A 14,133-nucleotide genomic window follows, 5' to 3' on the forward strand; every position below is an offset into this window, starting at 1 on the left:
GTGACACTTAGATTAGATTCCCTACAGTGTGGAAACAGGCCATTCGGCCCAACCAGTCCACACCGACCCTCCGAAGAGTAACCCACCCGGACCCATTTCTCTCTGATTAATGCACCTAGCACTATAGGCAATCTAGCATGGCCAATTCACCTGACTTGCACACCTTTGGATTTTTGGAGGAAACCAGAGCACCCAGAGGAAACCCACGCAGACACGGGGAAGATGTGCAAACTCCACGCAGACAGTCGCCCGAGGCTGTAATTGAACCTGGGGCCCTGGTGCTGCGAGGAAGCAGTGCTAACCACCCATTTGTTACTTAGCGTTCTCAGGTCAATGTACCTGGGCTCAATCTTCAACATTATTGCATTTATATATTGAGGAATACCCTCCACGATTGCTGCCTGACCTGCTGAGTGTTTCCAGTGTTCTTTTTACATGAATCTTTAATTATAATGCTAGTTTGAGCTATTGTACAAAACTGAGGTAAACTGCACTGTAAATTTATAATTTACAAGTCTTTTTATTCCAAAGTAACATGGTTATTATTTTGTAAATTATTGAATTCAGAAATGTGAAGTAATTGTATCAGGGCATAGTTATCTGCTCTATGAAAAATAAAAGTTGTTTGATGTGAACATTCTCACTTGCCATTCCAAGTGCACAGCTTGTTATAGTTAACTTGTAGTCATAACCATAAAGTCATTCAATATAACTAACTATATTATACATCTGCAGAAATATTTGACATCATGTCATTCATTATATTTCAGTGCACAATGTGAAAGTAGATAGAAAAATGACCTGGTACATAAAGGATTAAAGGGAGAGCACTTATGATTGCAACACATAAAAAAAGCAGTCAGACTTTAAGTTAAGGCTTCATTTCACAATACCATGTCCTTTTTTTAAAATTGTATCTGTAAAATAAATTCTGAATTTGGTATTCCCAATAACTGAATCAAGATGACTGCTTTACAATTCCTGATGCAAATTTTAGGATTTAGGAATTTGTATGAATCACACAAACAGAAACAGTTCACAAGTTAATGGACTATTCAAATATATTGAAGCCTATTTACCTCACAGGAAACAATATCTACCAAAAACAGAAAACTTTCTTGGGGGTCAAATTATATATCTGTTATACATTTTATGGCACATTTATCAGTTTATTAATATGAAAAGCTTTGATTTGGTAGTTAAGTGGCAGGTTATCTTGAAAATCTTTTCTTTCTTGGTGAGTGTCCTGTTAGGAAAGTACTGTTGTACTTTCTCGTGTTGGATTTGTATCTTAGTGAATACATGCCTGGTATAAGTTCTGAATTGGATGATTTAAAGCTGTTACTGAAGATTGTTTGACCCATGTTCACTCTCACTGAATGCACACACTTCTCAACAACTTCTATTTACCATATACAGTACCTTTAATATGAGAAAATATTCCATTGTAATTTACAGGAGGATTATAAACGAAATATAATGATGCGCTTCAAAATTAGATATTTGGGCAGACTGCAAAAGTGATAGACTTTCAGAATTAAAGTGAGATTGAGGGACAGAGGTGTTGACTGGGGTATTTGCATAGCATAACTGCACAGGCAGATGAAGGTAAAGCCACAAGTGAAGTGATGGCATTTAAAGATGGTCAAGAGCTCTGATTTAGAGGAGTGCATACATAGAACATAGAACATAGAACATTACAGCGCAATACAGGCCCTTTGGCCCTCGATGTTGCGCTGCCTTGTCATACTAATCTGAAGCCCATCCCACCTACGCTATTCCATGTACGTCCATATGCCTGTCCAATGACGACTTAAATGCACTTAAACTTGGTGAATCTACTACCATTACAGGCAAAGCATTCCATACCCTTACTACTCTCTGAGTAAAGAAACTACCTCTGACATCTGTCTTATACCTATCTCTCCTCACTTTAAAGTTGTGTCCCCTCATATTTGCCGTCCCCATACTTGGAAAAAGGCTCTCCCTGTCCACCCTATCTAACCCTCTTGTATGTCTGTATTATGTCACCTCTCAACCTTCTTCTCTCTAATGAGAACAGCCTCAAGGCCCTCAGCCTTTCCTCAAAAGATATTCTTTCCATACCAGGCAACATCCTAGTAAATCTCCTCTGCACCCTTTCCAAAGCTTCCACATCCTTCTTATAATGCGGTGACCAGAACTGTACACAATACTCCAAGTGTGGCCGTACCAGAGCTTTGTACAGCTGCAGCATAACGTCCTGGTTCCGGAACTCAATCCCTCTATTAATAAAGGCCAAAACACCGTATGCCTTCTTAACAACTCTGTCAATCTGGGTGGCAACTTTCAAGGATCTGTGTACATGGACACTGAGATCTCTCTGCTCACCTGCACTCCCAAGAATCCTACCATTAGCCCAATACTTTGCATTCCGATTACTCCGTCCGAAGTGTATCACCTCACACTTGTCCACATTAAACTCCATTTGCCACCTCTCAGCCCAGTTCTGTATCCTATCTATGTCTCTCTGCAACCCACTACATCCTTCATCACTATCCACAACTCCACCGACCTTAGTGTCATCCGCAAATTTACTAACCCACCCTTCTAAGCCCTCATCCAGGTCATTTATAAAAATGGCGAACAGCAGTGGACCCAACACCGACCCTTGCAGTATGCTGCTAGTAACTGGACACCAAGATGAACATGTTCCATCAACTACAACCCTCTGTTTTCTTTCAGCAAGCCAATTACTGATCCAAACTGCTATGTCTCCCACAATCCCATTCCTCCACATTTTGTATAATAGCCTACTGTGGGGAACCTTATCGAACACCTTGCTGAAATCCATATACACCACATCAACCGGTTTACTCTCATCTACCTGTTTGGTCACTTTGTCAAAAAACTCAATAAGATTCGTTAGGCACGACCTACCCTTCACAAAACCGTGCTGACTGTCCCTGATCAGATTATTCTTTTCTAGATGGTTATAATTCCTATCCCTTATAACCTTTCCAACACTTTACCAACAACTGAAGTGAGACTCACTAGTCTGTAATTACCAGGGTTGTCTCTACTACCCTTTTTGAACAAGGGAACCACATTTGCTATCCTCCAGTCCTCAGGCACTATTCCTGCAGACAGTGATGATTTGAAGATCAATGCCAAAGGCTTAGCAATCTCTTCCCTTGCTTCCCAGAGTATCCTAGGATAGATCCTATCCAGCCCAGGGGACATGTCTATTTTCACACTCTGCAGTATTTCTAATACCTCTTCTTTGTGAACCTCAATCTCTTCTAGTATAGATGCAAGTATCTCTGCATCTTCCTCGCCAACATTTCATTTTCTATAGTGAACACCGTCGAAAAATATTTAGTTAGTGCTTCCCTTATCTCCTTTGACTCCACACACAACTTCCTACTATTATCCTTGATTGGCCCTAATTTAACTCTCGTCATTCTTTTATTCCTGACATACCTATGGCAAGCCTTAGGGTTAATCCTGATCCTATCCACCAACAACTTCTCATGTCTCCTCCTGGCTCTTCTGAGCTCTCTTTTTAGGTCTTTCCCGACTTCCTTGTAACCCTCAAGCACCCTAACTGAGTTTTCACATTTTGTCCGAACATAAGCCTTCTTCTTCTTGACCAGAGATTCCACTTCCTTAGTAAACCACCGCTCACGCGTTCTATATCTTCCTCTCTCCCTCTGTATCTAGGACACACAGGAGCCTTTCCTTGAATAAGCTCCACATTTTTAATGTGCTCAACCCCTGCAGTTTCCTTCCCCATTCTACGCTTCCTAAATCTTCCCTAATTGCATCGTAATTTCCCTTCCCCCAGCTGTAACTCTTGCTCGGTGGAGTACACCTATCCCTTTCCATCACTAAAGTAAACCTGACAGCATTGTGATCGCTGTCTCCAAAGTGCTCACCTACTTCCAAATCTAACACCTGGCCAGGCTCGTTACCCAGTACTAAATCTGGGGTGGCTTTGCCCCTTGTCGGCCTGTCTACATACTGTGTCAGGAAGCCCTCCTGCACACACAGAACAAAAACTGACCCATCTATCGTACTGTAGTGATCCCAGTCAATATTTGGACAGTTGAAGACCCCCATGACAACTACCTGTCTCTCTCACTCCTATCGAGAATCATCTTTGCTATCCTTTCCTCTACATCTCTGGGACTATTCGGAGGCCTATAGAAAACTCCCAGCATGGTGACTTCTCCTTTCCTGTTTCTAACCTCAGCCCATACTACTCAGATAACGAGTCCCCAAACATCCTTTCTGCAACTGTAATATCGTCCCTGATCAACAAGGCCACACCTCCCCCTCTTTTACCATCTTCTCTGTTCTTACTAAAACATCTGAATCCCGGAACCTGCAACAGCCATTCCCGTCCCTGCTCTATCCATGTCTCCGTAAAGGCCACAACATCAAAGTCCCAGGTACCAACCCACACTGCCAGTTCAGCCACTTTATTTCAGATGCTCCTCGCGTTGAAGTACACACACTTCAAACCAGGTTCTTGCTTGCCAGTGTCAGTTTTGGAACTCCCTACTCTCATCCTCTTCTGTACCTGTCCTACAATTTTGGTTCCCATCCCCCTCTGTATTAGTTTAAATCCACCTTAATGGCTTTAGCGAATTTCCCACCCAGGATATTGGTACCCCTCTTGTTTAGATGAAGACCATCCTGCTTCTAGAGGTCCCACCTACCCCAGAAGGAGCTCCAATTATCCAAAAACCCAAAACTCTCCCTCCTGCACCATCCCTGTAGCCACGTCTTCAACCCCTTTCTTTCCCTATTCCTCACCTCACTAGCACGTGGCATGGGCAGCAAACCAGAGAAAACCACTCTGTTTGTCCTAGCTCTAAGCTTCCATCCTAGCTCCCTGAATTTCTGCCTCAATCAGGAAGCTTCAGGAGATTGTAGTGGAATGGAGGAGTGAAGCCATGGAGGCATTGGAAGACAAGGATGAGAATTTTAAAATTGAAGTGTTACTTAACCAGAAGCCAATGTAGATCAGCAATCACAGGTGGGCATTTTGAGGAAAAGGAATCTGGAAAGGAGGGATGATGTACTGGAGGATCTATAAATCAGAAAAGGAAATTGAGTGAATTGGCTTAAAGCAGCAGGACCTTTCTATCACAAAGCTGATCAGCAATCTCTCCTGCTATTAGAACCATTTATATTGGGAGAATTTACAGGTTGTATTTAACTTGCTTGGCTGCATTGTCACTGCACCTTCCTTGATCATCAATGCCGTGGCATGGGAATAGAACCTAGAGCTCCTGGCAGGGATACCACCAGTGCACCATCAGACCTCACTCATTGACAAGCAAACTGAAAGGTTTTGCAACTTTTTAGCATTTGCTAGAATAGACAGATAGTGCCCTATAAAGTAGACGTACTGACTCTCTTAGCTGCTGTCTCTGTGGATTCCTCTGCTGAGTAAATTCTTCTGCAAAATGGATTGAACATCTGGCTTTTTTCAAGGTATCCAGGTAAATCAGTTGTTTTCTGTCTGATCAGCATCAGACCCAGCAGTTTGGACATTGATTGGAAGATTTGGGCCTTGATCCTAACCAGAAAATTGTTGGAATGTAGAACTCAGCATCATAGGAGCTGTGAAGGACGTAATAAGGGAGAAGGGGATAGAGGGTTATGCTGGTAGAGCAAAGATGTGGGGCGAGATTTGTGTCAAGCCAAAAGGCCTGTTTTTGTGCTTCATAGTTGATGTAATCTCATGATTTTAAAGCTGACTAAGAGCGACCAGGGAACAATGTTTCAATATTAAAGCAAACAAATTTAAACATGTCTAAATTTGATCCGACAACTCAAGGAGAAATATTATTTATCAATTTAAGAAAGGCAAATAATTCTCTGCTCTGTTTTTCTGTAAGACACAAGAAGAAGATTCATTTATATACCTGAAAATAAGATTACGTAAATCCTGTATTTTTGATGGCATGCTAATTAACTTCTTCAAAAATGAGTTGATAAATATCTGGTTGGGATATTTTGAAAATGATCACAGACAGTCTGTCTAAACCCAGAATCTCTGAGTTTCTCAGACATGTAATGTGATGTCAGCCTTTGCAGCCAGCCAGTAATCTAGAGAAGGTCTATTCTATAGTTTAAACCTGGGATAAAATGTTTTGCTACTTACATTAAGCAAGAAAATGCACGAACTATTTGTTCTGTGAGCATTCCCAAATCCATATGGCAGTATGCTGGATATTTGATGATGTGATATCTGATCATATGACATAGCATTGTGTGACATTTAATCACATCACCATTGAAAATATTGTCACATTTATCTTCAGAACATTGAGTCCTCTGTAGTTGAACATTTTTCCATGTGGTTTTGCGTTAACGACTATTAACTGAGAGATTCCGAAAATCAAGAGGTCACTTACAAGCAGGTGTAAATGGGAAACAGAGGGTGGGAAAGAGGAGAAAGTGGAAGCAATAAGAGGAAGGGTGATTCCAACCATCATTTATTGAATTGCACTGAAATTACACCAATAGCTAATTGAAATACTAGGATCAGCCAGATTCCCTTCATAACCAATATTACTGCACCAATTCACTGGCAATCCATATGGATGGAATTTTCCAGGCCTTGAATGGCATGGATAATTGTGAGAAAATTGGAAAAATACAGAAGAAATGAAAAAAAAATCAATTCCTTATGTCACTTAAAAAATGTTCCATCATTTTCTTTAAGGTTTTAAAGACAATTTCTGAGTATTGCTAATAAGTGGCCACTACCTTATTTCTATCCATCTGCAACTCATTATTAGCAAATCTTGCTTCATTTCCATTCAGCTCCCCAATTCCCCTTCCTTCCTGAAAAGAAAGACTAAATACTGCTAATTCTTAAAATGAAAGTCAGAGTGCGTAGCCAATGCCACAAGCTTGCTGTTTGCTTTTCTGGCCCGAAATCCAGCTGCACTGTCACCACCATTTCCCTGCTCTCTTCATAGACTCTATCCACCCTTCATCCATGTGACTCGGCATCACTTCACATTATGCTATGGGAGCTAACATAAACGTTGCTGAATTAGGTACAAAAAATGCTGCTATAGGCAAACAGCACATGGCTGTGGCAGTTCATGGTAAGCAGTGGTGACCATTGACAAAAGAGTGCAAGATCTCAATAGTAGACTTGGAAACCTCATTGAACAACAAATGGATTGCAGCCCCGGATTACAAAGTATTCGGAAATATAATAACAGATACCTGTTAATTCTGTTTGAAGTGTAACTACCATCACGCTAAAATTTGATTTGGAGATGCCGGTGTTGGACTGGGGTGTACAAAGTTAAAATCACACAACACCAGGTTATAGTCCAACAGGTCTAATTGGAAGCACTAGCTTTCGGAGTGTCACTCCATGAAAGAGCGACGCTCCAAAAGCTAGTGCTTCCAATTAAACCTGTTGGACTATAACCTGGTGTTGTGTGATTTTTAACATCAAGCTAAAAGCCCTTCTTTTTTGTTTGTTTAAAAAAATGAACCAGACATTTTTTTTCAGTTTGAAAGTAAAGTAAAAGTTAATAGCTTCTTACAGTACACAAACAGAATATGCTGAATGGAATATAGTCCTCAGAACTCTGAAATTTTAAATACCAAATTAAAACATAGTTTTCTAAACTAATGAGGCTTACCTGTGTGCATCAAATGTTTGGTTTGATTGTGTTGTCTCTTCAATTTGGCACAATACAATGGTAAACTCCATGAAATCACACTTCCTGTTGGACAGAAATTTGAATCCTAATGGCAGGTCAACAGCAATTATATGCGTTAGGTACAGCCAACACTACTGTTATAGTCAGCCAAGTGCAACAGGCCAATAACATCAATAGCAGGCTTACCCAACCTACACCAAAACTCTCCAATGTTTCTTCACATCTACTAAAGCCTGCAGTACTAAAGGAAATTTGACATACATCTGAAGGATATCAAGTTCCAAAACCAAGTAAGATCCTGGAAAAAACATAAGTGACCAACAAAATACTACCATAGAGCATCAGGGTTCAATTCCAGCCTTGGGTGACTGTGCAGAGTTTGCACATTCTCCCTGTGTCTGCATGGGTTTCCTTTGGGTGCAAGACTGATTAATCCAGCTTCTCTTGGGCGGCATGGTGGCTCAGGGTCCCAGGTTCAATTCCAGCCTCAGGCGACTGCCTGTGTGGAGTTTGCACATTCTTCTCGTGTCTGCATGGGTTTCCTCCGGGTGCTCCGGTTTTCTCCCACAGTCCAAAGATGTGAAGGCCAGGTGAATTGGCCATGTTAAAGTGTCCATAGTGTTAGGTTCATTAGTCAGAGGGGGGTGGGTTGCTCGTCGGTGTGGACTTGTTGGGCCGAAGGGCCTGTTTCCACACTGTAGGGAATCTAATCATAATGTTGGCATTGTGAAAACTCTTAAGGAGGTACACAAGAACAAATACAGCAATGAAGTGCACAGTCACCCACATGAAAGTCAAATTTCAGCAGATGACCATGCTTATATTGTTAACTTCACGTGCCATGTTGAAGGTTTAAGGAAATGGGAAGCTTTTCCGACCATTTCCAATTTATGTCCTGAAAAGACATTGACACATTCTCAAAGCTAAAACTGGAGCTAGTACCAACATAATCACCAGTATGCAGAAAGATATATAGTTCAGCAAGTGGCACTCCATAGTATAACCTGTGAGAGACCATCTCTAAACATTTAATGGACCATTAATTCTGTGTATTAGCAAAATCACACTGCAGTGCCAATATGCAAGTTGACTGTAGCTTCTAAAAATCTTCTACTTGGTAGATATCAATGACCCAGCAGTGGCAAGACTACCAGTATGCACAGAATTTTGCATAACTGTACTTCATCACACTCAAACCAGGCCTTCTGTGGTGGAACAGACTGCACAGGACAAAATTGGGTCAGTTGAAATTAAAGTTGATCTAATGTATTTTAACTAGTGCTAATGTGAACAGTTGCAATTGGCAACTGCTGAAGATGACCATGTACAAGAGTTACAATAGATCTTTATTCAAGGATGACTTGCCGGGAAAAGAAGTTGTTGAGAACATTTATTCATTTTGGCCATATAGAGCCAATCTTGGTATATCATGGCTAGTTATTTTCAAGGGTAAACAAGTCTTAATACAAAATGCATTATGCCAGGATGTTGTGATCATGTAAAACCAGAGGCATATGGATATTGAATACCTAAGATGGCTATCACATGAATCTGTGTACTGGCCAGCATTTTGTGACTGCATGTGAGGCACACCAAATGTATCAACCACACCATTGAAGGTAGCCTCTACATATATATGATTTTCTATCCATTCCATGGTTGAAAACACCAAAAAGGCCTCTTCACAGGGAAGATGACATCCTTGTGACAGATAACTTTCCAAATTTCCAGTCGTTCACTGACCTCGCAACACAACAATTGCAATCATTGTGGACACTTTGACTGCTATTTTCACTTTATTTGGTATCCCAGAATGGCTAATATATAACGACAAATTAGAACATAGAACATTACAGTGCAGTACAGGCCCTTTGGCCCTCATGTTGCACCGACTCGTGGAACCAATCTGAAGCCCATCTAACCTACCCTATTCCATTCTCATCCATATACCTATTCATTGACCATTTACATGCCCTTAAAGTTGATGAGTCTACTACTGTTGCAGCCAATGCTTTCCAGCCTCTACTACTCTCTGAGTAAAAAAGCTACCTCTGACATCTATCACCCCTCAATTTAAAGCTACGCCCCCACATGCTAGCCATTGCCAAACAAGGAAAAACCTGTCCAACCTATCTAACCTTCTGATTATCTTATATGTCTCTATTAAGTTAGCTCTCAACCTTCTTCTCTCTAATGAAAACAGCCTCAGGGCCTCAGCCTTTTCTCGTGAGACCTTCCCTCCACACCAGGCAACATCCTAGTAATTCTTCTCTGAACCCTTTCCAAAGCTTCCACATCCATTCTATAATGTAGTGACCAGAACTGTATGAAATACTCCAAATGTGGCCGCACCAGAGTTTTGTACAGCTACAGTATGATCTCATGATTTTGAAAGACAATCCCTCTACCAATAAAAGCTAACACACCATGTACTTTCTTAACAACCATATCAATCTGGGTGGCAAGTTTCAAGGATCAATGTACCTGGACACTAAGATTTCTCTGCTCTACACTCCCAAGAATCTTACCATTTGCCCAGTGCTCTGCATTCCCTGTTACTCCTTCCAAAGCCAATCACTTCATACTTTTCCGCATTAAACCGCATTTCCCAACTCTCAGCCCAGTTCTGCAGTTTATCTATGTCCCTCTGTAACCTACAACATCCTTCATCACTATTTACAACTCTACCGACCATAGTGTCATCTGCAAACTTACTAACCCACCCTTCTCTGCCCGCATCCAGTTCACCTATATAAATGACAAACAACAGTGGACCAAAAACAGATCCTTGCGGTACTCCACTAGTAACTGAACTCTGGATGAATATTTCCCACTAACCACCACCCTCTGTCTTTTTTCAGCTAGCCAATTTCTGATCCAAACCACTAAATCACCCTCAATCCCATGCCTCCATTATTTGTGGAATAGCGTACCATGGGGAAACTTATCAAACACCTTACTGAAATCTATATATACCACATCAACCGCTTTACCCTCATCCACCTTTTTGGTCATCTTCTCAAAGAACTCAATAAGGTTTGTGAGGCAGTTGACTATCCCTCATCAACTTATTCATCTCTAGATGATTATAAATCCGATCTCTTATAACTCCTTCCAACACTTTACCCACAACCAACGTAAGGCTCACTGATCTACAATTTCCAGGGTTTTCTCTACTCCCTTCTTGAACAAGGGAACAACATTTGCTATCCTCCAGTTTTTTGGCATTATTTCTGTAGAAAATGACAACATAAAGATCTCCTCCCTAGTTCCCAGAGAATCTGAGGATAAATTCCATCCAGCCCAAGGGAATTATCTATATTTAGATTAGATTAGATTACTTACAGTGTGGAAACAGGCCCTTCGGCCCAACAAGTCCACACCGCCCCACCGAAGCGAAACCCACCCATACCCCTACATCTACCCCTTACCTAACACTACGGACAATTTAGCATGGCCAATTCACCTGACCTGCACATCTTTGGAGTGTGGGAGGAAACCGGAGCACCCGGAGGAAACCCACGCAGACACGGGGAGAATGTGCAAACTCCACACAGAGAATCGCCTGAGGCGGGAATTGAACCCGGGTCTCTGGTGCTGTGAGGCAGCAATGCTAACCACTGTGCCACCGTGCCGCTCACTGCCACCGTGCCGCCCACTTTCCAGAAATGCTAACACCTTCACCTTATGCACCTCAATCCCATCTAGTCTAATAACCTGTATCTCAGAATTCTCCTTGACCACCTTGGCTTTTTCTAGTATGAATACTGATAAAAAGTATTCATTTAGCGCTTTCCCTATCTCCTCTGACTCCATGCTCAACTTCCAATGACTATGCTTGATTGGCCCTAATCTTACTCTGGTCATTCTTTTATTGCTGATATAGCTCTAGATAGCCTTAGGGTTTTCCTTGATCCTATCTGCCAATGACTTCTCATGTCCCCTCCTGGCTTTCCTTAGCTCTCTCTTGGCTGACTTCTAACTCTCAAGTGCCCTAACTGAGCCATCACATTTCACCCTAACATAAGCCTTCTTCTTCCTCTTGACAAGAGATTCAACTTCCTTAGTAAACCACGGCTCCTGCGCTCGACAACTTCCTCCCTGCCTAACCAGTACATTCTTATCAAGGACCGACAGTAGCTGGTCCTTGAATAAGCTCCACATTTCAATTGTGCCCATTCCCTGCAGTTTCTTTCCCCATCCTATGCATCTTAAACCTTGCTTAATCTCATCATAACTGCCTTTCCCCCAGCTCTGACCCTTGCCCTGTGGTTTATACCTATCCCTTTCCATCACTAAAGTAATCATAACCAAATTGTGACCAAAGTGCTCACCTCCCTCAAATCTAACACCTGGTCGGGTTCATTACCCAGTACCAAAATTAATGTGGCCCCGCCCCTTGTTGGCCTGTCTACATACTGTGTCAGGAAACCCTCTTCCACACATTGGACAAAACCTGACCCATCTCAAGTGCTTGAACTATAGGATTCCCTGTCAATATTTGGAAAGTTGAAGTCCCCATAACAACTACCTCTCAATCTCACTCCTATCTTTGCTATCCTATCCTCTACATCTCTGGAACTATTTGGAGGCCTATAGAAAACTCTCAACAGGGTAAACTCTCCTTTCCTGTTTCTCTTCCCGGCTCATATTACCTCAGTAGAGGAGTCCTTAAATGTCCTTTCTGCAGCCATAATACTGTCCTTGACTAACAATGCCACACCACCCCCTGTTTTACCATTTTCTCTATACTTACTGAAACATCTAAATTCCGGAATCTGCAATAACCATTCCTGTCCCTGCTCTACCCATATCTCTGAAATGGCCACAAAATCGAAATCCCAGGTACCAACCAATGCAACAAGTTCACCCACCTTATTCCAGATGTTCCTGGTACTGAAGTAGACACACTTCAAACCAACTCTTTGCTCGCTGGTACCTTCTTTCAATCTTGATATCTTCACTGCTTTCATCCTCCCGAACTACAATTTCAGCTCCCATCCCCTGCTGAATTAGTGTAAACACACCTCAAGAGCATTAACAGATCTCTCTCTCTCTCTCTCTCTCTCTCCCCCCCACCCTCCCCACACCCCCAACAGGATATTGGCACTTCTCTGGTTCAGGTGAATACCATCATATTTGTAGAGGTCCCACCTACCCCAGAAAGAGCCCCAATTATCGATGAATCCAAACCCCTCCCTCCTGCACCATCCCTGTAGCCACTTGTTCAACTCTACTCTCTCCCTATTCCTTGCTTCGCTAGCACAAGGCACGGGCACCAAAACAGAGATAACAACTCTGTTTGTCCTAGCTCTAAGCTTCTACCCTAGCTCCCTGAATTTCTGCTTTAAATCTCCATTTCTCTTCCTACCTATGTCGTTGGTGCCAATGTGGATGCTCCCCCTTCCCCTCAGGATCCTGAAAACACAGTCAGAGACATGACAAACCCTGGCACCTGGGAGGCAACACACCAAATGTGAGTCTCTCTCGTTCCCACAGAACCTCCTATCTGTCCCCTTAACTATGGAGTCTCCAATGACTAATGCTCTGCTCCTCTTCCGCCTATCCTTCTGAGCAACAGGGACAGACTCTGTGCCAGAGACCTGTGCCCCATTGCTGATCCCTGGTGAATTGTCACCCTTAACAATATCCAAAACAGTATACTTGTTGTTGAGGGGAACAGCCAAATGGGATTCCTGCACTGCCTGCCGGTTCTCTTTCTGTCCCCTGATGGTGACCCATCCACCTTCTTGTTGTACCTGAAGTGTGACTACCTCTCTGTAACTCCTCTCAATAACCCCCTCCGCCTCTCAAAGGACCTGAAGTCCACCCAGCTCCAGCTCCAGCTCCAGTTCCCTAATGCAGGTTTTCAAGGAGCTGGAGTTGGGTACACTTCTTGTAGATGCAGTCAGCAGGGACACTACTTATGACCTTTAACTCCCATATTCTACAGGAGGAACATTCAACTGCCCTAACCTCCATTCCCATTATTCTAAATTCCCAATGAGACTATTGAAAAACTAAAAAAAAAGCAGTCACGTTACCAACTGGCACACAGAACCTTTTTTTATGGTTAGAGGAGGAGGATGATGGGTGGGAGGCCCTACCTGAGTAGTGTTTTGGTTAAGCAACCACCAAATATTAAGCCTTACTTACCCAGCGGTCCCATGTCAGCTCTTGCTAAATGTGCGCTCCACCTATACATGAGGTAAACCTTTATATCTTTTAAAATTAATCTTCCTGTTGGGCCACTGGTCCTCGCTGTCACTCCTCCCACTCCAACTGCCGCCGGAAAAAAGTGAAGTAACATTGCAATTCACTGACAAATTGTTTCAAGACGTGGATGCTAAATGGGAAATACCCAACACCCTCATTCAGCCTAGCAGAGCATATCGTTTCAGACTTTGTCTGAACTTTGGCCACTTGAAGCATGACATGCTGATTAAAG

At 42.4% G+C, this 14,133-nt stretch overlaps 1 long non-coding RNA gene across 1 annotated transcript in view; it reads right to left on the minus strand.

The window, feature by feature from the left end:
• LOC140482163 (uncharacterized) overlaps positions 1 to 14,133 on the minus strand; it is a 77,658-nt gene that overhangs the window by 36,518 nt on the left and 27,007 nt on the right. The window contains exon 2 of the long non-coding RNA XR_011961677.1: positions 7,665 to 7,748. This is a non-coding gene — a long non-coding RNA (uncharacterized lncRNA). The remainder of the gene's footprint in view (positions 1 to 7,664; positions 7,749 to 14,133) is intronic.

This window comes from Chiloscyllium punctatum, chromosome 1, assembly GCF_047496795.1.
Source record: "Chiloscyllium punctatum isolate Juve2018m chromosome 1, sChiPun1.3, whole genome shotgun sequence".
In the NCBI taxonomy this organism is placed as follows: Eukaryota; Metazoa; Chordata; class Chondrichthyes; order Orectolobiformes; family Hemiscylliidae; genus Chiloscyllium; species Chiloscyllium punctatum.